The following is a 22,882-nucleotide window of genomic DNA, read 5'->3' as shown; positions in this document are numbered from 1 at the left end:
CAAGCCCCCCTGTGCTGTTCTTTCAGCCTTCGCTGTTGAAAAGACTGCTGTGGGACAGGCTTTGCAAGCCTTCCTGCACTCTCCATGCTGCTATTTTCCTCATTGTGTTACCTCACCCTCCTTGCTGCTGCCCCAACTGTTGCTGTAGGGCAGGCATCCCCCAAACTCGGCCCTCCAGATGTTTTGGGACTACAACTCCCACCATCCCTAGTTAACAGGACCAGTGGTCAGGGATGAAGGGAGTTGTAGTCCCAAAACTGCTGGAGGGCCGAGTTTGGGGATGCCGGCTGTAGGAAGAGAAAAAGCCTGCATGCTAAAAGTTTCTTGTCTCCCTTCCTGCAGCAGTGATGGTAGTGGGGGAAACAAAGGGGAGAAAGAAGCTTATTTTCCTCTTTCCTGTCTCACCCTACTACTGGGGGAAGTGTGAGCTAGAAGCCTGCATTTAAAATTTCAGCGGCAGTGGATGCTGGGAACCCTGCAAGGAGGGAAGGAGGATTGGCTGGTACAGCAAGCAGGGACACAGCCCTTGCATTGTTATACTTTACTCATGGTGAGCTGGTCTGGAGATGCAGGCATAATAGATGCTTCAGGTGGATTGCTGGGATGGTGGCATCATAATATGCAAACATCCTAATGAGAAAGGAGGCTTATTTGTGATGATGCTCAAGCAAATCCAGTAAGAAGCCATACCCCGTAGGATGCTAAGCATCCACCACTGTGCCAGACTAATGGTGCAAGCCATGGTCCATTCCAAAGCTTTGCTGTGAGTGGCCTTCCAAATTTCACTTCAACACAGACCACCAACGAGCTTTGACTTTCATCCACCCCATCTCTGAGGTAAACAAGAAATCTGTAGTCAGCCTACAGAAACTTTCAAGGGACAAACTTGCATGCCAAGCAGGAACTTGGAGTTAATTTGATGCATTTAAGTCAGCCTCTGACCAATATTTAGCATCACATTAGTTTCTTATTGAGAAAATGAGGGCCAGGCAAAGGTTCATGCCATGAAACAATCATAAGCAATCATCATTACATGTACTTACCATTCTCTTTCTCTTTCTCTGTGCTTCATCTGTGTCAAGTGGAATGACTCCATAAATTATCTGATCTTAATTCAAGCAAGACTAGTGATTTTATCCATTTGGTAATAGAAATATTGTATGTGAGCAGAACTTCAGCACCAGAGTTTTATAATGAAACTTCAGCTGTGTGGTTGCCCATGAGAAATCTCCCTATTCATACATGCAGAACTAAGGCCACAGTATCACATTCTTCTATTTATTTTTCAAAGTGATATTTTCCGGAAAAGCTAGCATTTTCTTTGATCTTCCTTGGGAAGCAATGCACACAATCACAGACTAGACAGACAGACTGGCAGATCATTCCCCATCTTTTGAAATCCTCTCTGACAAACGGCTTAGAAATATGCAAGAGGAAACAATTCAAACATTTTGAGGGGGCTTTGAAGGAAGCAGCTCTCCAGGACATCTAACGGGAGATGTGTGTGCTTTCAGCCTAATTCACTTTCATCACTTTGGCTACAGCTAAATTTGAATGGCTCTCCCGTCTTATCAAGAAAGGAAAAGAAGACCAACGGACTGTCACTCTCTATATAAAAAGAGATACTAACTTGTCAAATGCAAGATCAGGTAAGATCTCCCTGATGAGATTAATGCATCAGAGTTAGAAAGACATTCACCCAAGCACTCATTTTGGTGTTTTCCACAGAGCAAAGGCAAAGGTTTCCTTTTGCTGTCTTGTTTTATGGCAGCATCTGACATATGGTGCTGGTGTTGCTCAATTACACATTTCTCTTCCACCTCACTTAGCTTTTTCCATTTCTTTGCCATCTGTAGGCTTTTAGCTCAAATTATGCTTTATTCATCTTCCCACAATCTCTTGTATTATTAATATTTGTCTTGAGGGCTTGGAGGGGAATAAAGGGGTGGTGGTAGAAGGAGTGTTTATTCTATTATTTGCAAGGCACGAATATTTAAACAGTACAAATCCAAGATATAGCTGTGGCTTGCTGCCGATGGCAGATTGGCTGCCTTCATAACCCTACTGAAAAAAGTTACTTGTCAGGCTGGCAAATTCAATTATACATTCATATTATGGTACTAAATTGGTATTTTTTTTTTAAAAAAAGTGATAAATGGAGCACACATTAAGGAACAAACCCTGAAGAACTTGATACCAGGCATCCACTGAATGCACACAAGCATATATTTCTTTTTCACATGGTCAGTGTTATTGCAGTGAAATAGCACATTGCCTGGCTTGTCAATATCTAAGGAAGAACATGAGAAAATCCTTGTCCACAGAATTTCAATCTGGTAGTTAATGACCTGCTTCTGGCTTACAGCTTATCTAAACCACCATGGTCTTGATAACAGAAGGAACTAGACATCCTCACATTGCAATATATTATACTTGCCCTTTTGGATCCACACTGCTTTCATATTCCTTGACAATCTAACTGCCTGTAAGTTCTACATAGGTTAATTAAGACCTAAAATATCGGTATAAATCTGGTTAGTCATTGGGTTGCTAACAGTGGCTCTAGGAGGGCAGCAAACGGGATAAAGGATTCACTTCGGCTTCACCTCTTCAACCCAACAGGCAAATTCTTAACATTAAAAAATATACCAATTGATGGGCCTACTGAAGTGCATATAAAATTGGGGACAAGTGAGAGTTAAATGATTTGATCAAGGTGACAATATCACTTGGCAAAAGATGCTGTGATTCATAAGGCTATGTCTGGGTTTCTTTTTCTTACTGCATTCTTCTTTCTAGATGATGTAGTTGCATCCCTACAGGCAGCTACTTGGACAGGAAGGATATCTGACTCCATTTTTTAATCACCATCTTTAATTCATATTTTTCATTTTTATATCCTGCCCTTTTTGAAAGAAAAACCGAAGTTGGCTAACATGATATAATAAAATTGGTTTCAGCTGGCCGACAGAATGTGTCTCACCCTCCCTGGAAGTGAAATGGTGCTGGCTGATGATGGACCCTGGGAGGAGACAGGCTGTGACTGGCTCCTTTTTCATATTTTTTACACGATTAATTTTCTTCTGAAAGCCTTAGAGCACTATAGAAAAGCAGGTGGGTTGTTTTTTATACGAAGATATGGGCTAGTTCTCTGGAGAGCCATCTGAATCTGAAGATGTTAAAAAATTATTCAAGCATTACAACACAAAACTTTAGAGTTGGTTTCCATATAAGGCAAGACTTTGATCAGTGTTGGAATGTGTGTGTGTGTGTGTGTGTTTTAGGGATGGGTGAATTTGTCAATTTTAGTTTCTCTCAGTTTGTCATTTTTTTTCAAACTTAAATTTAGCCCTCCAAATTTTCAGGTCAGTTTGTCATTTTTTTTAAAAAAAGTCCTCATGAAACTCTATCAACATTTTAATTGAATTTCTCCTAATATAAACATGCTTGCATACAATTTTGCCCAATATACACATTTTTGCAAAGCAATTCCTACATAAAATAATATATTTTTGTGTTATTTTAACTACTAAAACACACTTTTATGGACACTTTACTCCAGTATATGCATTTTTTGAAATACATTGCTTGACTGGAGAACTGCACTGCAAATTTCAGAGTAGTGTGAATGTTGAAGACTGGTTGTGTTTTAATCTCTCTGCTGTTTTGAAAGTGAGAATTATTTAGGTTTCTATTTAAATGTGAATTGAATTTCTTCCTCATTCCTAGTGTGTATATACTCTCTATCTTATTGTTATTTATTATTTATTTCTGGTTTGCCAGAAGCAGCTTTGTCATGCTGGCCACATGAACTGGAAGCTATACGCCGGCTCCCTCGGCCAATAATGTGAGATGAGCGCGCAACCCCAGAGTCGGTCACGACTGGACCTAATGGTCAGGGGTCCCTTTACCTTTATTTACTTGATTAATATCCCACCCCTTATCATATGATCCCAGGGCAGTGTACAGCATTAAAAACATATTTTATGGAGCATAATAATTACAGACAGAATAATAATAGACAACATAATAAAATAATCATAATAACAGCCCCCCTCCCCAATTTAACAGGCCATAGATACCAAGGCTGAGGGCCTTGGTAAAGAAGAATGTTTTTGCTTGGTGCATAAGACATCAAATGATGGTGTCAGATGAACCTCTCTGGGGAGAACATTCCACAGATGGGGAGCCACCATAGAGATGTCTCATGTCGCCACCCTTCGAACCTCTCTGAGTAGGGACATAGAAAAGGGCCTCGGATGACAAGTGCAGGGTTCAGGTTAGTTTGTATGGAGAGAGGTGGTCCTTAAGGTATTGAGGTCCTGAGCTGTGTAAGGCTTTATAGGTAAAACACCAACACTTTGAATTGGGCCCGGAAACTTAATGGCAGCCAGTGCAGTTGGGTTAGGATTGGTTTTATATGCTCAAATTATTTTGTACTGGTGAGCAATCTGGCCAGCTGAAGCCTCCAATCCGTCTTCAGAGGCAGCCACATGTATAATGCATTGCAGAAATCCAACCTAGATGTTACCAGAGTGCAGGCCACAGAAGTTACAGATAGGGGCATAGCTGGGCCACCAACCAAAGCTGACAAAAGATACCCTGAGCCACTGAGGCCACCTGGGCCTCAAGTGACAGTAATGGATCCAAGAACACCCCTTTAAAAGGCAGTGTAACTCCCTCAAGAGCAGGCAGTCTCCCATCCATCCAGTCTAGGAAACCACCCACTAACAGTGCAACTGGCTGGTAATTACTTAGGTTCTCAGAATCTAGGGATGTTTTCTTAAGAAGCAGTCTCATTACTGCCACCTTCAAACAGGCAGGAAACACCCGCTCTTGTAAAGAGGTATTGACCACCTCCCTGGCCCAGGCAGCTGTCTCTTCCCTGCTGGATTTTATGTCAAGGGTCCAAGCACCTTGTCCACACACCTGAGCCTCAACAGCTGAAATCCATCCAACAAAACAGAATTAGACAGTGCTCTGGACACCTCTCAAGATTCAACTGCTATAGCAACAGTGTCAAGGTCCCAGGTACGCAAGCGATTTTATTCTCAAAATGCTTAGCAAACAAGTCACAGCAAACTTCTGTCTGTTCTACCACCTCTTTCAGGCCAATATGCAAAGGGCCCTGCTACCTGGTAAAGTTGTGCAGGGTGGCATACTGAGGATGCAATGGAGGTAGCAAAGTATGCCTTCTTTGCTGCCTTCACTGCCACTAAGTATGCTTGAAAATGCACACTCACCAGTGTTTGGCTATACTTATTTGGAGCTTTTCTCCACTTACGTTCCAGCAGTCCTCCACCTTGCTCTTTTGCCCTATGATTGTGAGTATAACACAGAGCCAAATTTAAGGGATTAAGTGTTAAGGGATTAATATTTGCTTAATGTAGGAAAAGAAAAATCTCTTGCCAGAAAAGCACATTAAAAAGTCTTGATTTAGAACCTTACACTAGCTTCACGGCTGATATGTCTAGCTTGGTTACAATCACTTGTTTCAGAGGTTTGCAAACTTTGTGCTGGTGAACATGTCTAAATCAAGTGCCAGTTGTACAAGCCACTCTAAGACTAATGAAGACGAAATAAAGATGGGCAGCTCAAGTGAGAAAAAAGATGCGATGAAAAATAGCAAGTTGGTTCAATTGCTTCTAGCCTATCAATCAATGTTACAAGCAAAGGTCAAACAGTTTGTGCTCTCCACTCTCAAGAAGCTGCCCACACATTTTTCTTATTTATTACATTCCAGCAGCTTCTTACCCAGGTAATAACACAAATGAGAGGACAATAGTAAAAGAAGTAGTACAAGACACTTGGAAACGTAAAATACCACATTGCAAAGTTTTGGGAACTTCAGTGATGCACACTGAAAATTCCACATGTAGAAAGAAAGATCTTGGATTTATTCCAGTTTAATAGGCTGGTTGCAGAAGAAGGTGGATTTGACTTGGTGTGTGAGGACAGAAAATGGACTAAAATAGCTACCAAGAAGGGGTTTGTTCCTGGCAAAGCTGTGGGCTCACATATTTGTGCTCATTATGAGCACATTCTTTACCCTTACAACTTATTTTAGACTGGAGCTAGTCTGATGGCGCCAGACATTTGTTCCAAATTGATGAGTTTAGTGGATGATGCAGTTCTGGAAAAGTGTCTTCAGAAGCCAGATACCACCAGCAGCACAAAGGACAAGGAATAAAAACCCCATTATATTCCTGAAAGACAAGCCTGTTCAGCTGTCTGAAACTTGTCCACCTGCTCATCGAGCAAAATGCATGAGAGCAGAGGCGCCTAATATTAAAACTGATTTGGAGGAAGCTACAGAAACAAAAAGGGGACGTAGGTGGCACTGTGGTCTAAACCACAGAGCCTAGGGCTTGCTGATCAGAAGGTCGGCGGTTCGAATCCCCGCGGCGGGGTGAGCTCCCATTGCTCGGTCCCAGCTCCTGCCAAGCTAGCAGTTCAAAAGTACATCAAAGTGCAAGTAGATAAATAGGTACTGCTCTGGCAGGAAGGTAAACAGCATTTCCATCCGCTGCTCTGGTTCGCGAGAAGCAGCTTAGTCATGCTGGCCAGGCCACATGACCCGGAAGCTGTACACCGGCTCCCTCGGCCAGTAAAGCAAGATGAGCACCGCAACCCCAGAGTCGTCCGCGACTGGACCTAATGGTCAGGGGTCCCTTTACCTTTACCTTTATAGAAACAAAAACTCACAATCTGAGACATAGAATGGGAACCACCCCTCCAAAGCTTGAGCCTGGCAGTGATAAAGAGTCTCATAGCCTAGTGAAATGGGAAATGGTTGAAAAAACGCAAGCCATCTGGGAAACAGAAAGAGAACAACCAAAGGGATGTTCTAAGAAAAGCTTTAATGCTGTGGATTTGTATGTTTGTCTGTTGTGCGGCAGTGGTAATGATGGGGATAGTCTGCTCCTATGAGATGGCTGTGATGACAGTTACCATACCTTTTGCTTAATACCACCTCTTTGTGATATTCCCCGAGGGGGACTGGGGATGTAATAAACCACAAGAAGTATTTGGTTTGGAACAGGCAGCACGAGACTGCACACTTCGCACATTTGGAGAAATGGCAGGTGCCTGCAAGTCAGATTATTTTAATATGCCAGTGCATGTGGTTCCTACAGAATTGGTTGAGAAAGAGTTTTGGCGTCATGTTAGCACAATTGAAGAGGATGTTATAGTAGAATATGGTGCTGATATTGCTTCAAAGGAGTTTGCAGTGAGTTTCCTGTGAGAGGTGGGAAAATCAAATTACGGTAAAACCAGAAGAAGAGGAGTATATTGATAGTGGATGGAATCTGCATATGCCTGTGATGGAACAATCTGTACTTGCTCACATCACTGCAGATATATGTGGAATGAAGTTGCCTTGGCTACACATAGGGATTTGTTTTTCCTCATTTCACTGGCATATTGAGGATCACTGGAGCTATTCTATCATCTATCTGCATTGGGGGGAGCCTAAAATATGGTATGGAGCCCCAGGATATGCAGCTGAACAACTGGAAGATGTAATGAAGAAGTTGGCTCCAGAGCTATTTGAATCTCAGCCAGACCTTTTACATCAGCTGGTTACAATTATGAATCCCAATACATTAATGTCTCATGGTGGGCCTATTTACTGTACCTACCAGTGTGCTGGTAAATTTGTGATTACATTTCCAAGAGCCTATCATAGTGGCTTTAACCAAGGTTTCAACTCTGCTGAAGCTGTTAATTTCTGCCCTGTTGACTGGTTGCCATTGGGACGTCAATATGTGGAGCACTATCACTTATTACACCACTAATGTTTGTTTTCTCATGATATGATATGCAGAATGGCTGCCAAAGCAGAGACTCTTGATGTAGTGGTAGCATCTACGTACTGTTGAGAAAGACATAACTGATTGAAGATGAAAAGGCTTTACGGGAGGATGTGTGTAAACTGGGGGTTACTGATTCAGTGAATTCGTAAATATTGCCCGGTGATGAACTACAGTGCATAAAGTGTAAAACTGCAGTGTCTGCAGTCTACTGTTCTTGTAATCCATAAAATACTGTATATGAGCAGTACCAAACAAGAAGGCCCTGCAGAGCTATTGAAGTTGTACAGGCTCAGATATTATTAGGGGAATGGAGTTCCACAGTTTTTGGTCAGCTATCAAATTGTGTTCTTGCTATGCAGTGTTAGTCAAGGGGACAATGTCTGTTAAAAAACTTACCACAAGAAAAAGGTGGTTCCCAAAGGATGTACACTGAGCCAAAACAGGGGTGCAGGTGGCACTGTGGTCTAAACCACTGAGCCTCTTGGGCTTGCAAATCAGAAGGTTGGTGGTTCGAATCCCCACAATGGGGTGAGCTCCCATTGCTCTGTCCCAGCTCCTGCCCACCTAGCAGTTCGAAAGCACACCAGTGCAAGTAGATAAATAGGTACCACTGTGGCAGGAAGGTAAACGGCGTTTCCATGTGCTCTGGTTTCTGTCACGCTGTTCCGTTGCACCAGAAGTGATTTAGTCATACTGGCCACATGACCTAGAAAGCTGTCTGTGGACAAGTGCCTGCTCCATCACCCTGAAGTGAGATGAGTGCCACACCCCATCGTCGCCTTTGACTGGACTTAACAGTCACAGGGTCCTTTTACAGCCAAAACTGGATCATACTTAGAAGATGACTGGGAAGTGGAGTACCCAGTCTCTCATGCTATCAGATTTGGAAATGGCTGGAAAGTTTCTGTGCATTTATGTCATGGGAAACTGATAATCAGTTTCCCATGACATAAAAGTGACCCAATCCTGCTCCCTCCCTCATCATCTTAGACTTAATCACAGCCAAGAATTTGCTTATCAGTTTCCTTAGATGCAGCAGCAACAGCAGCAGCTCACAGCCAACAATATAAGGGGCTGAGATCAAGTATCTTCACAACTGGGCATATTTCCCCCCTCAGTGGTCTCTGGGAAAAGATAACTGAGCAAGCTGGGGTCAACTGGACTCTAAACAACTTGTTGAGAGTTAATGGTAGGTAAGATAAAGGGACCCCTGACCATTAGGTCCAGTTGCAGATGACTCTGGGGTTGTGGCACTCATCTTGCTCTATAGGCCGAGGGAGCCAGGGTTTGTCCACAGACAGCTTCCAGGTCATGTGGCTAGCATGACTAAGCCGCTTCTGGCAAAGCAGAGCAGAGCACGGAAATGCTGTTTACCTTCCTGCTGGAGCGGTACCTATTTATCTACTTGCACTTGACATGCTTTCGAACTGCTAGGTGGGCAGGAGCTGGGACCGAACAATGGGAGCTCACCCCGTCACAGAGATTCGAACTGCTGACCTTCTGATTAGCAAGCCCTAGGCTAATGGTAAGGTAAAGGTAAAGGGACCCCTGACCATTAGGTCCAGTCGTGACCGACTCTGGGGTTGCGGCACTCATCTCGCGTTATTGGCCGAGGGAGCTGGCGTACAGCTTCCAGGTCATGTGGCCAGCATGACAAAGCCGCTTTTGGTGAACCAGAGCAGCACACAGAAATGCTGTTTAACTTCCCACTTTATCTACTTGCACTTTGACATGCTTTCGAACTGCTAGGTTGGCAGGAGCTGGGACTGAGCAAAGGGAGCTCACCCCGTCATGGGGATTCGAACCGCCGACCTTCTGATCGGCAAGCCCTAGGCTCTGTGGTTTAACCCACGCCGCCCGCGTCCCTAGGCTAATGGTAGTCATGTACAAAATTCCAAAATTATTTCAAAATACAAAATTTAACTGTAGATAAATTGGTTTCATTGTACAAATCTTGCCAGCAGATGTTTTTCATAATTGGCTCAGGAAAGTTGATGACATATGACTTTGAAGAAGGAAATAAAACCCGAATTCAAATACCAAGATGAAGTGGGAAATAGTGCTTATTTCAGAAGGATTTGGAGAGAAGGGAAAACTGATGCCTAATATAATTTTCTCTCAGAATGTAGGATATTCTGAGGTGGACTCTGAATACAGAATACACCCCAGTGTTCTTATCCTTGCATGCTCTTTCATTGGAAAGAGATAGGGAAGAATAGGGAATCAGAGATATAATTTTAGTATAGAAATAGCTGAAGGTTCTATGCCTACATAGTGCAGCCTCAAATTCTGGAAAACGGCAAAAACAAATAAATAGCAAATATTCACAGAGTACAGCTAAGGGTGTTATCAGGGTTAAACAATACAGCACTCACAAGACAACCTGCAAATTATATATTAGGAAGGGGGTGGGGAGTGTAAATGTTCATGGGACAGGTGGAAGCCTGACAATGCATGCTGCCTGCTGTCATCTCATCAGAGTCCTTGACTCTCCCAGTTTAAAAGCAGGGGCCTCCCAGTAGTCACTCAGGCATCGCTGCTTCCTGCTTCAGAGACTCCATCTCCTGGAAATAGCCTGTCAGGTCCCATCTGTTTTTTCTTTTGTGAAGTTGCCAGCCTCCTGAGAATGGGTCCTCTATTCCCATCTCCTCGCTGATGCTGGAAAACCAAAGGGGAATAACCCCTCCAATCTGCCAGAAATTGGTTTTCTGATATCAAGGACTTTGCCTCAGGGAGCTGCAATCTACAGTACTTAGATGAAAATTAGATTTGTAAGTACAGCGCTTTCCTTTGTTGTCTGCTTGCAAAAAACCTCCGTGTTTGCCTGCTTCTTGCTGCGTAGGTTGAAAGAGCTTAAAGTGAAATAAGCCATTAATAAGCAAAATTCAGAAAATAAATATGTATTATGACAGCTGGTGTGGTTTGAAGAAAAGAAGATAAGTAAACTTTCTCAACACCTCCACCCTTCCTCAACTCGAACGAAAACTTTTGTTTAGGCCTCGAGGACTGAATAATTCTTAGGCACCACAATTAGTTGCTATTTTACTTGTCAGAACCTTGGAGACTATTAAACATGTGCCCCATTAGATATGGCATAGTCATTAATCACACAAAGCATTCCTTCTGATTGGTTTATCTTGTCTTTACCCCAAGTTTAATACATTCATCCAATGGCATAAACCTGCACTGTGCTTTAAAAATAGAGTAGAACTTTAATTTGTTGATTCAAGCTTGCAGTTGCCTAGGCCTCTCTTTTGGTCCATGAACCTCTATCCTGTGCAAGGCAGGGCCAGTTATGCTGGCTGGCTGTGCTTGAATTCCTCCAGCCACTTCCTGCTGGGCTCTTATATTATTTTAGCATGGCACAATTCCTAGACTGTTGATTTATTATCAGGTGAGTAACAGGATTTAGCACAGAATAAAAAATGGCAAATTCTAAGAATAGCCCTACTGGATCATACCAAATCCCATCTAGCACCCTCTTCTCACAATGGCCAATCAGATACCCCTGGGAAGCTGCAAGAGGAGATGAGGGAACAGTGGAATCATAGGACTTTAGGATAATGATATTTTTATGATTACCAGTGTATCTTGTGGTTTTATGTCTATACATCTTTTAGTTGTATGGAATGGATTTCTAAATCTATATACCATATTTTTTATGGTCGTGGGTGCCTCTTTATAAGACTTCCACTGACTGGGAAGCAGGATGAACATTTTTGAAATACAGTGGTATCTCTGGTTGCGGACGGGATCCATTCTTGAGCTCCAGTTGGATCCTGAGGTTTTCGCAACTGGAGGTGCCTGTTCTGCGCATGTGCACAGCGCAGTAGAACTGCGTTGAAACCCGGAAAAATAGCTCTGGGTTTGCCGTGTGTGTATCCCGAAGGATACATAACCAGAGGTGCTCATAAGTAGAGGTACCACACTGTAAACTAAGAGAATGATAGACTGGAGTTTGACTAGAGGGAAATAAGCACCCATGCAAAACATTTCAGCAACATTGTTAAATCTTGGGATGGAAACAGAGTAGCCAACCACTGTGAGCTTTGTATCAATGAGATAGCTCTTAAATGTTAAATCAATCCATCCTTCAAAAATAAGCTCAGGTACTTCCAGTTTTTTAATACTTCAGTAGTAAGTTCTTCATCATTTAGGCTGAACTGCAGAAGTATCGTGGACAACCTCATTACAGCATTTTTTAAGAAAGTAAACATCAAAACAGCACTAATAATTTAATAAAAACAATAGTCCTCTTCAACAGTTTATATCCAGGTTATTTCCATGGCATGGAAAGAGGCAGCATGGCTGCACACTCTTCCCCATTCCCAACCGTTTCACTCTAGTTGAACTCAGTTTGCATTGAGAGTAAATATGTATCTGGATTGGGCTGCTAAATATATTTGTCTGAAAGCAAGACCTACTGAAATCAGTACGACTTCCAAATAAAGGTGTTTAAGAGTGGGTTTTACATATTGCGTGGAGTAGTAGTAGAAGAAGAAGTAATATACAGTACATTTATTAGTTGCTTTTTACAAAACAAGTCTCAAAGTGACTTAATAACATAGAATACAAATGGATACAATCAATTAAAACCAGAAAATTTAGACAACCTACAGAAAGTCAAAATCCAGACACAAAAGTTATTTATTGAGATTTTAAGGCAAAGCTGTTGAGCTTTTTGTTGTTGTTGAACAATCTCAAAAAATAAAATAAAAATGAAGTTGTTGAGCTATTCTTGTGGAGTTCAGGACTGCTGACATGGATTGCCACCCGGATGCAATTCCCAATAGCCAAATCCCAGGCATATGGCAACCCTACCAAAGTCTGAAGCCTCCAAAATAATCTGCACTGGCTGCCTTCAGAGAGAGTATTGGGAAAAGACTGACCCCTGGATGTATCTGAAATATCAGATCCATACCCTTAAAGGAAGGCAGCTGTGGGATGTTGACAGAAGCACACAAAGTGCATGATAAATATTCACACAACCCATTAAAATGACATAAGCAATTAGAATGGCTTCTGATATGGTTGCATTCCATTGCAGATCAGTTGCTGGAGCTGCGACTGAAGTAGCTTTTCTTTCCTTATCTGTTGTTAAATGTAATACATGTGAAGCAGTAGAGCAGATCAAGTCTTATACAATCATTTATATTTTAAAAGTAAAAGGAACCATTTGGAGAACTGCCACAACAGCCCTGAGTAAAATTCCATTTTATATCTTCAGTGCTGTGCTATTTTAAATTAATGCAAGGGGCACTGGATTCCTTCAGAGCTCAAGGACATCACAGCCAGTGTCTGAAGTGCTTGTACAATTTGAATTAACTAATTCAGATCATCTCACCTCCAGAAGGATAAAATAAAACAGGGGTAAAAATACTAAGGAGGGCACTAAAATAACATAGGGATTAAAGGCTGTCCATCTGGAAGGAGAAAGTCTAAGGAGACTAGAAGCGCAAACCCAAGTTCTGCATAGTTTTGATGGGCACATGTTCAGAAGATGTTTCCTCCCATGCTAGTCTACCTTCACAGTAGGAAACCTTATACATGGACAGCATTTCCTGACTCACAGAAGAGAGCTAGGCTGGCTCCGGAGTCTAAAACTATTGCATCATAGCACAGGAAAGAAGAAACCTTTGTCCCAAAGATTTGACACAGAGGCAGGCCTATAAAGCTTTGGGCACACTTCATAAGATGCAAGCTACCAGCCATGTGGTGGTCCACCAGGAGTTCAATAAAACTCATGCTACTGCTGCCTGCTTTTGTGTTTGTTGGGTCACAAATTGTACATGCCTCTTAATGTGTTGGATACTCAATGAAATCAGTGGGACTCGATGAAAACAGTTGGTCATTACTAACTTATGTCCCATTCATTTCAATGCATCTGCCCCAAACATGACTAAGTCTGGATCCAACTTTTGTTATGAATGTACTGGGAAAACAGAGGGGACATATATACCATGTAGCTTGGCTATCCCCTGCTGAACCCTAAAGTCACTACAAAGCCCTGGTGAGAGGGAGTCAGGGCCTGCCCTGACCAGCATGGATGGAAGTAGCCAATCTATCCCTGAACTGTTGCCCAAGATTTAAACTTTAGGAGGCTTCCAGAACAAGATGATTTCTGCCTGAGCACCCCTTCTTCCATGTTGCACTGCAGAGAGGTTGTCCAGGTTGAAGCCCCAAGGGCCATGTGGGAAGACTTGAAGACACCAGGAGAGACACTTCAACACTTGGAAAACCTCAGTGATGCACCATCAACCAACCTAGCTTAACTTTGTGAATGGAAGCTCCTCTACTGCTGCAGGTTCTTTTGTGCTCTCCGCCCGATGAGAGAGTGTGTGTGTGTGCTTTTAAGCTGGACAGAGCAGAACTATTGTCCACCTGCCCACCCCACCCAAATGAACTTTGCAACAGCTTTCTCTAGTATGGCTTTTAACTAGTTGTGTACCAAGTTCATGTCCTCAATAATATTGACCCAAAATGCTGCCCAAGCTGTTTGCTATCATGTCTGTTGTTTACATCACTGAACAAGTGTGATGGTTTGTGTATACTCTTCGCAATAAGCACCCTCTGCTCACTCAGAGATAGCGGTATGTACAGGCAGCCACAGTACAACTTATGCATCCGAATCCTCCACATTCAGGGAGTGGCCTCCTCCTGCTTCTCCTCCAACATAAGAGGCGAGGAAGCCTTAAAGGATGTTTCTGATCCCTCCTTTTTAATCCGCTCCTTTCCTGGGCCGAAGGTACAGGCATAGGCTCTCCATCTGTCCCCAAGCTCCCTGTGCAGTGCTGGGGGTCTGTTTCAGCATCGGAGAGCCTTGACACCTCCTGGCTCCTTCCTGCTCTCTTCCCCCTCTCCCTCTTCCGTCATTTCCTGACCGTCCCGTTCTGACTCTTCTCCTCCCCCCCCCCTACTCAAAGGCGTTCCCTGGCAGTCCCATGACAGCAAGACTACAAATAGGTCAGTTTTTTTGTTTGCTCTGCCTGATGTAGTACATTTAAAGTATTTCTGACATTGTCCATTAATTGTCTTGTAAGGTCAAAACTACATTGATCTTTCACTGTGGCATGATTAATTAATGTATTCAAGTTCCTTGCTAAAGAAGCTGTGAATATTTAGGTATCTTAGCAAGTTAAAATGAACTTTCTAAATATATGATTTTCCCTCCATTTGATTTAGGTATCACAATCATTTTAGACATTTTCCAGAAAGGTGGAAGAGCACTTGATGTAAGTACTTCATTAAAGACACTGGGCAGGGAAATTAATAACATCTTTATAGAGTTATTTAAAATTCAGCTCATAATACATCTGCATATAATACATGGGATGAGTCCAGAGCACTATTCCTGGTCTAGTTAGGTAAAGCTTAGACATCCATGCAGCTCTGCCCAAGCAAAATGTCTACCAATGCAGTCCATACAATATAATTTTTGTTTCTGCTGCTTGGGGAAATCATAAAAATACTTAAGGGAGGGGAGGGGAGGGGAGGGGAGAGATCAGACCTGTGCATCAGTTTCTCCACTACTGAACTAGAGGATAAAGAGCATTGTTTCTCAGTTCTGCTAGAGAACTGCAGCATTTCATGGCTAACACCTTACACCTGGACATTTCAGTGACACTTTACTCCATTCTTATCCTGCCAATATCCAATAATGCCTGTAATATTTATGTGATACAGCCGAGTCGTTGAGACTTTAAGGGAATCTCATCTTCATTTAGGCTTGAAAACCATACAGGCTTCCCAAACTGAGCAACAGTGCTGTTGTTTTTCTCTTTTCTGCTCTCAACTCCTGCTCTCTTGCTTTCAGGAGTATTTCATGGGTCCTGGTTTTCTGTCAGAGGTTCTGATCTTCTTTTGTGTCCAGAATATGATCCAGGTCAAGCTCTTTCTCTGGCACTTCTTCTGCTTGGAAACTGAGTTTCATAAGCATCTTACATCCCTCTGTTTGATTCTTCCTTGCCATGTCTTTGAAACTCCAGTGGGAGCACTTACAGTGTACGTTGGCTTTTTGAAAGTGCTTTTGGTTTATGGCTTATGTTTCCTCAAAGGAAGATCCTGGTTTATTTTTTATTCCTACACTCCACGACAGACTGATGTTCACACTTCCAATTCTCACTGTCCTCCTGGCTCTGCTCCATGCCTAGGGTATAACTAGTGAGAACAAGCCTTTCATCTTGTTCACATTTATCGACTGCTGCCTTACACGTAACTCCTCTTTTGCTTTTAATGTAACTGCATAAACTATTGTTTGGATTTTCAGCAATTAATCACCAGAGTAGGAATATAACTGTTGCACACAGTTATATTGATTTTATTCATGCTAGATTTGAACTGGTGGCCTAGATAAAAATATATTCCACGTGGTCATTTTTATGTCATAGAGATATTTATGCCACCATTTTCCTTCTCATATATTAAGATGCTCTTCTAAACAGTTTTTTTAATGTTTTCAGCTGCAACAATATTCTAATGGAACACACACATCCACCACATAATAAAGTATGGTTCTTTATTATGGTCCCCTCCTTCCCATCTGTTCACCACTAGCTCAGAGAAGTGAAAAGAAATATCACCTTCATTTAAGAGAGAGAATAGTCAAATATTACTGCTACCTTATACCATCACACCAGCCTAAATCTTGTCTTGAAGTTTGCAGCTTAAGCAATTGAGCTGGGAAAATTAAAATGGCTTCAGATAGGCTGGCCATATACAAAAGGAACTTAGAGCTCCACTACCTTTAATTAATCTATAAAAGACAGAACTCAGGCAGGTGCAGTCTGTCTTACAGAGGAAGGAAAAAAATGCTTCTCCTGAAATTCTCTCTTCTACATAAAGCTTTCACTTCCTTTATTTGCATCTGATACCCCTAGTCATAGCAAACATGGTAAAAGTGTGACTCTTCCCCAAATTCTGTTCTGCTTTTATATAATTTCAACCAATTCAGGGTCTCTGGAGGGACTTACAACGAAGGATTGATGCAAAGCCAAACATGATGTAACCAGTGCTTTTTTTCTGGGGGGACGCAGGGGTACACATACCCCTAAACATTTTGTGAATCTAAGTTTGGCCTCATTAAGGGGCAGTATTTCAATATGAGTAGAAAAATGAGAGTACCCCTAAATGTTTTTTTAAAGAAAAAAAGCACTGGATGTAACATTCATAAATCAAGCAATATACTGTCTTGATCATATATGCATGTCTGGATTCTACATAAATGCCACAATAAAACATGTACAGTGGAACCTCGGTTTATGAACACCTTGGTTTACGAATTTTTGGTTTACGAACGCTGCGGACCCATCTGGAACGGATTAATTCACTTTCCATTACTTTCAATGGGAAAGTTCACTTCAGTTTATGAACGCTTCAGTTTATGAACAGACTTCTGGAACCAATTGTGTTCATAAACCGAGGTACCACTGTATTAGATTACTTAAAGTTCTCTCTTCCAGAATAATGCCAGATAATTTCATTTATTAGGTTCTCCAACAGTTCCAAAAGTTTTATTTTGCAGCTTAGTCCAGCTGTTCACAAAGAGGAAACCTTTATGCTTCACTCTCTGCTGTTCCAAAGCAGGCTTCTTAAAACAAGTTCTGTAAAGGAAAAGGAAACTTCCACGGCCCTGCTCCTGTGGGCTTTACAGTAAGGAGGTGGCCAACTGTTCCTTATCTAATCACCAGCTCCTCATGGCAGATGAAATCATATTTGTTTCTCCCTGTGGCCCAAGGGGACCCAGATAGTGGAAAGCAGGGTATAATTCAAAAAAGAAAAAGAAAAAGGTAGCTGCTCCACACTTCAGCTTCCTATAGAGCATGTGCAGAAATATAATTTTGCCATACTTCTTAAAGGAACATGTACACAAATGTGCTACAAAAGCAGCTAACTTAAACATATGCATTCTGCAAGAAGGTGCCTGCTCCAGGTTGATGACTCTGTAGCCCTTCTACCAGCCAATCCACTTCCACACCAGGCACCCTCTGATTCAGGGATACTTCACACATCACATGGCAGAAAATAGGCGTTTCTCCTGGATCAACTGCATGTTATGTACCAACAAGCCCAAGCCAATCCTGGGTTTTCTGACATGTTGTAACCCACTGTGGTTGAAAAACTGCATTTGTTGAATGCTTACATTACCAGTGCCACCTTAAAAATGCCCTGTGTGAAACCACCCTCAAATTCAAGCTCAGCCCTCATAAATGTTTGATGTATGAAATGGGAGGGAAACTATTTTAAGACATTTGAAAAGAGCCACCTGGGATTGCGAGCATTCACAACTGAATGCCCAGTGGTGTGAAAGCCCATCAGGGACAATCCACACAGCAATCCTCTTAAATAGGTGCTGCCAAACATAAGATGCTTGCTCTGTGGATTGGTCCTACTGGGTTGCCATGACAACAGCAGTGGATACATCTACTTGGCCAAGACATTCACGTACAACACAGCATGCCCCACCCCCCTGCACATGCTGCTCATGCCACATGGAAGGATTTCTCAGCACCAGCCACATGACTGTGGCAATATGGAGCAGTTCTTAGAGGACATCATTCAAAGATCACAAAACAAATGTGTGTGTAGGATGGTGATGGTGGTGTAATGAGTTTCAGAGTCACGTGTAAAAAAATTACTGTTAACTCCCTTGAGCATAGCTTGACTATGTTATCTATGTACCTACTATCTATCTAACATCTATCTATCTATCTATCTATCTATCTATCTATCTATCTATCTATCTATCTATCTATCATCTATCATGGGTGTCATTATGTTATTTAAACATTAAGGCTGCAATACCATATGCTTGGTATTCATAGTAATAGGGAGAAAACTGAAGCAGTACTTTAGAGCTAGACTTCTTTTAATAAATTCTATATGTGCAACCAGTTCTTTTTCCTCCCCTCTAGGCTTTATCATTCATATATATATATATATATATATATATATATATATATATATATGAGAATCGTAGAGATAAAAAATTTAGAAGGTCAATTTTATGATGAAGCGCACAGACCTGGATATTCTAAATGGCACCCTAGACTAAAGCAGCTAATTGCTTTTTTCACAGCACAACTCTCTTAAGTGCTCACAATGCAAATGGGCTCATATGAGGGGGGGTGGGAATCCAAATGCATCTATCTTCTCTTTCCAAGCCTGCCAGGACTTATTTGAGATGAGTGATGCTACAAAAAATAGAAATCACCTGGAGCCTGTTAAAATTATAATCCAGGAAAGATGGGGGGGGGAGGAAAACCCACAATTATGACAGTTTTAATCCATCTGCCTCTGTGCATCCACTCCAGTTCCAATCAGCTGCTATGGTCACAGGTGCATTATTCTGCGTCAGGAGATGAAAAATTCTCTACTGAACAAACATTCCAAATAGCAAGATACCACTGCATCTCAGCTTGCTTATCTCTACAGCTTTAGAGGCATTTATTTGTCAGTAAACAAAATAAATTAAGGTCATATATTGCCTTGTAGCACATCTCTAGTTCGGCATTATGTAGGGAACTTGCTGAATGATATCTAGGTTTGCTTCCAGGAGCCAATTTTGCATTATGCATCACATTTTAATAAAGGTAATGCAACAATGCAAGCCTGCAGTTTGTTAATTAACTTCTGGGGAAAGCATTAGTTCACAGTGAATAGCACAACACATCAATATACAAGCAGCACATTTCCCTGCCTGAAAAAGTGATTTTACCATTGCTAATAAAGCAATTTGCATTTTTAAACACACACACACACACATATTAATTTTACCTTACTTTATATTTCAAGTTTTGATTTGCCAAAGTGAGATATGTCATTTAATGTTATGTGGTAAAAATTATACAGATTGTAAATAAAGTATTTAAATTGTGCCTACATGTGTTTGCCATATTGAATAGTAGTAAGTGATTGAAACTGATAAAACTGCCTGATAATGAGAGCAGGGACAATTTATTTATTTTATTTATTAAACTTTACTTAGTTACCTATTCTTAACCAAAGTTATTCAAAGCAACTTAGAACAATAAACAAACAGACAAGTCATTCTTCACAAATACAAAGACTGGAGTCTCCATAATGATGTTATGTGAAATTGGACTGTAAATAACTTCAGACCAAACCAGACACTTTGCAGGGGGCAGAATAAAAAGGAACTTTAGGAATGGGTTTTGCTCAGAAAAAAACACACACCAGGAGATAAATGGTTAAGCATCACCTCTACCTGCTGGTCTATACTTCTCTCACACACATGGAGGTAATGAGTTTTTATTATGACTTTCCTCTTCCCTCCTTGTCCTCTTTACCTTGTGTGTCATAGATTGTAAGATTGTGAGCCTGTAGGTAGGGACTGCCTTGTTTTTTATTATGTAAGCCACTCTGGGAGCTTTTTGGCTGAAGAGCACGGCATAAATGCTCTAAATAAATAAATAATACATAAATATAAAGGTAAAGGGACCCCTGACCATTAGGTCCAGTTGCGGACGACTCTGGGGTTGTGGCACTCATCTTGCTCTATAGAAGAGAAGAAGAATTGGATTTGATATCCCACTTTATCACTACCCGAAGGAGTCTCAAAGCGGCTAACATTCTCCTTTCCCTTCTTCCCTCACAACAAACACTCTGTGAGGTGAGTGGGGCTGAGAGACTTCAGAGAAGTGTGACTAGCCCAAGGTCACCCAGCAGCTGCATATGGAGGAGCGGAGACGCAAACCCGGTTCCCCAGATTACGAGTCTACCGCTCTTAACCACTACACCACACTGGCTCTATAGGTCGAGGGAGCCAGCGTTTGTCCGCAGACAGCTTCCGGGTCATGTGGCCAGCATGACAAAGCTGCTTCTGGCGAACCAGAGCAGTGCATGGAAACGCTGTTTACCTTCCCATCAGAGCGGTACCTATTTATCTACTTGCACTTTGACATGCTTTTGAACTGCTAGGTTGGCAGGAGATGGGACCGAGCAATGGGAACTCACCCCGTCGCAGGGATTCGAACCGCTGACCTTCTGATTGGCAAGCTCTAGGCTCTGTGGTTTAACCCACAGCGCCACCCGTGTCCCTATACATAAATATAATGCTTCTTAAACCAGTGGTTCCCAACCTGTGTGGCCTGTGGATCTGTGCTGGGCTGTGGAGTCGTCCCAATGGGTCCATGAATAATGCTCATCCAGCCAGTGCTTGATTGGTTTCTTCCTTGCCCTCTTCTCTGTCCCAGCAGTATCTCCAGGAGTGCTGCCTTATCACCGAGGAGCTTTTGAATGCACAGGACTGCTGCTCATTGGCTTTGGCCTGTACCTTCCATACTTTCCTTTTTCTGTACTCGGTGTGAGGTGTACTTAGAAGAACCTGGCAGCTCGGTATTGGAAAACCCTTTTTTTGTGGAGCGTGATTTAATGGGGGCCATATCCACTGAACCCCTCTAGCAAAGTAGAACTTACCTGCAAGTAAACAGTCATAGGCCTGGGATGTAAAACCACTCCATGCTTTCTAATTCCAATTTATTTTTTCTGTGTGCCTGTATCTCATAATATTACTATTGTAATATTTTTTCTATTATGACAGAGACCCTAGAATAATGCATCTCAAATAAATTGTTAGCATCATCTGCTGATGTCTAATAGATTAACTCTTACTGATTTATTAGATCAAATAGATCAAAGTACTACTGCTTGCTTAATTGGTACAATTCGCATACAATTATTCTGCTTGTGATGAACTTACAACATTGGACTTTCCAGGGATTCATAATGTTGGTTTTGCGTGATTTGCCACAGCACATCTTTTGATCCCCGGTGGTGATTCCTAAATAAGTCTACTATTTTCCTGCTTATGTTTGCAGAACTTGGTAATTAATCCAGCGCATGTGTAACTGCGTTTACTTAGTGCAACATCATTCATCCTGGTATTCCCCTTTCTGCCCTGCTATTTGTTGTTGCTCACTCTAGAAGACTGGTTTCTCTCGTCCATCTTCTACTGTCTTGTCATGCTGGATACATTAGCTTCCTCATTAAGATGAAAAAGTTGCTCCATAGTGTGTCCTTTTAGTTAAACACAGCTTGTCACATGGTAGTAGTTCAATGCATGCCAGCAATGCCTTTGGTTTCAATAAGCATGGTTCAAATTTTTGATAGAGCTGCTTCTTAGCTCAAGTAGAAATTACAAAACTTTTGAAAGGGTGATTTCTCTGACTGTATAACCTGACTTCAAAAGTTCTTTTAAATCATCACAAGATACAGCTAAAAGTTGAAAATGCTTCTAACCCACCCCCAAAGGAAAACTCATCTTAATCCACTCCTACACCTGTTCTTATTATGCAACCACAAATGACATTGAGATCAAATGTGGGCTTTTGTTCTCAAGCATTCTGAACCTGGTGGTGGACCTTTTGATTAGCAAAGTGCCCAGGAAAGAACAGAACTTAAGTTGCAACTTTGTACTTCAATGATATTGATGGGTATAGTTTCACTAATCCTGGTAACTTCCTTCTACAACTGCAGTATATGGATTGAATAGACTAAAGTGCTGCTTTTCAGGTTACATTTATAGATACTGGATGACACCTGCATTCACTGGTTTACAGATAATGGAGTGAACTCTGTGCCTTTAAAATGTCATGTCAGGTTCAGCCTCAGGATTATTTCATTTCGTCATGATGTAAACATAGGAACAACTAGCTGGCTCTGCCACGCATTGCTGTGGCTCAGTCTGTTAAATGGAGACTCAGAGTCCCCCTTCAGACTCCCATCACCTTCAGAGTCACCCTGTTTTACGCGTGTTCTGTTTATGCAGGCGCATCCCTGTGACTCCCCCCACCCTGTGCCGATCCATTATGTATCCTGCCCCCTCCTCCCCCCACCCCGGCTTATCCCTGTGATTCCCCCACCCTGTCCTGACCCATGATGTATCACGGCCCCTCTTCCCCCTACCCGCGGCTCATCCCTGTGACTGGTCCCACTGTGTCCTGACCTATCCCATCCCCTCCTCCCGCCAACCCCCACCCAGGTGAGTCAGTATCTCCATTTGGCCTAGTCTGTAAAGGCTTCGGCCTAGTATGCAAACGGGAGCTGAG

At 42.1% G+C, this 22,882-nt stretch overlaps 1 protein-coding gene and 1 pseudogene across 1 annotated transcript in view; one reads left to right on the top strand and one right to left on the bottom strand.

Annotated features, from left to right (window-relative positions):
* The window catches only part of NKAIN2 (sodium/potassium transporting ATPase interacting 2), a 460,737-nt gene that overhangs the window by 62,040 nt on the left and 375,815 nt on the right, over positions 1-22,882 (bottom strand). The window lies entirely within an intron of this gene.
* Positions 6,721-8,044, top strand: LOC132591851 (lysine-specific demethylase 5B-like; annotated as a pseudogene).

Source organism: Zootoca vivipara, chromosome 3, assembly GCF_963506605.1.
Source record: "Zootoca vivipara chromosome 3, rZooViv1.1, whole genome shotgun sequence".
Taxonomy (NCBI): Eukaryota; Metazoa; Chordata; class Lepidosauria; order Squamata; family Lacertidae; genus Zootoca; species Zootoca vivipara.
This window is presented reverse-complemented; position numbering and strand designations above follow the sequence as displayed.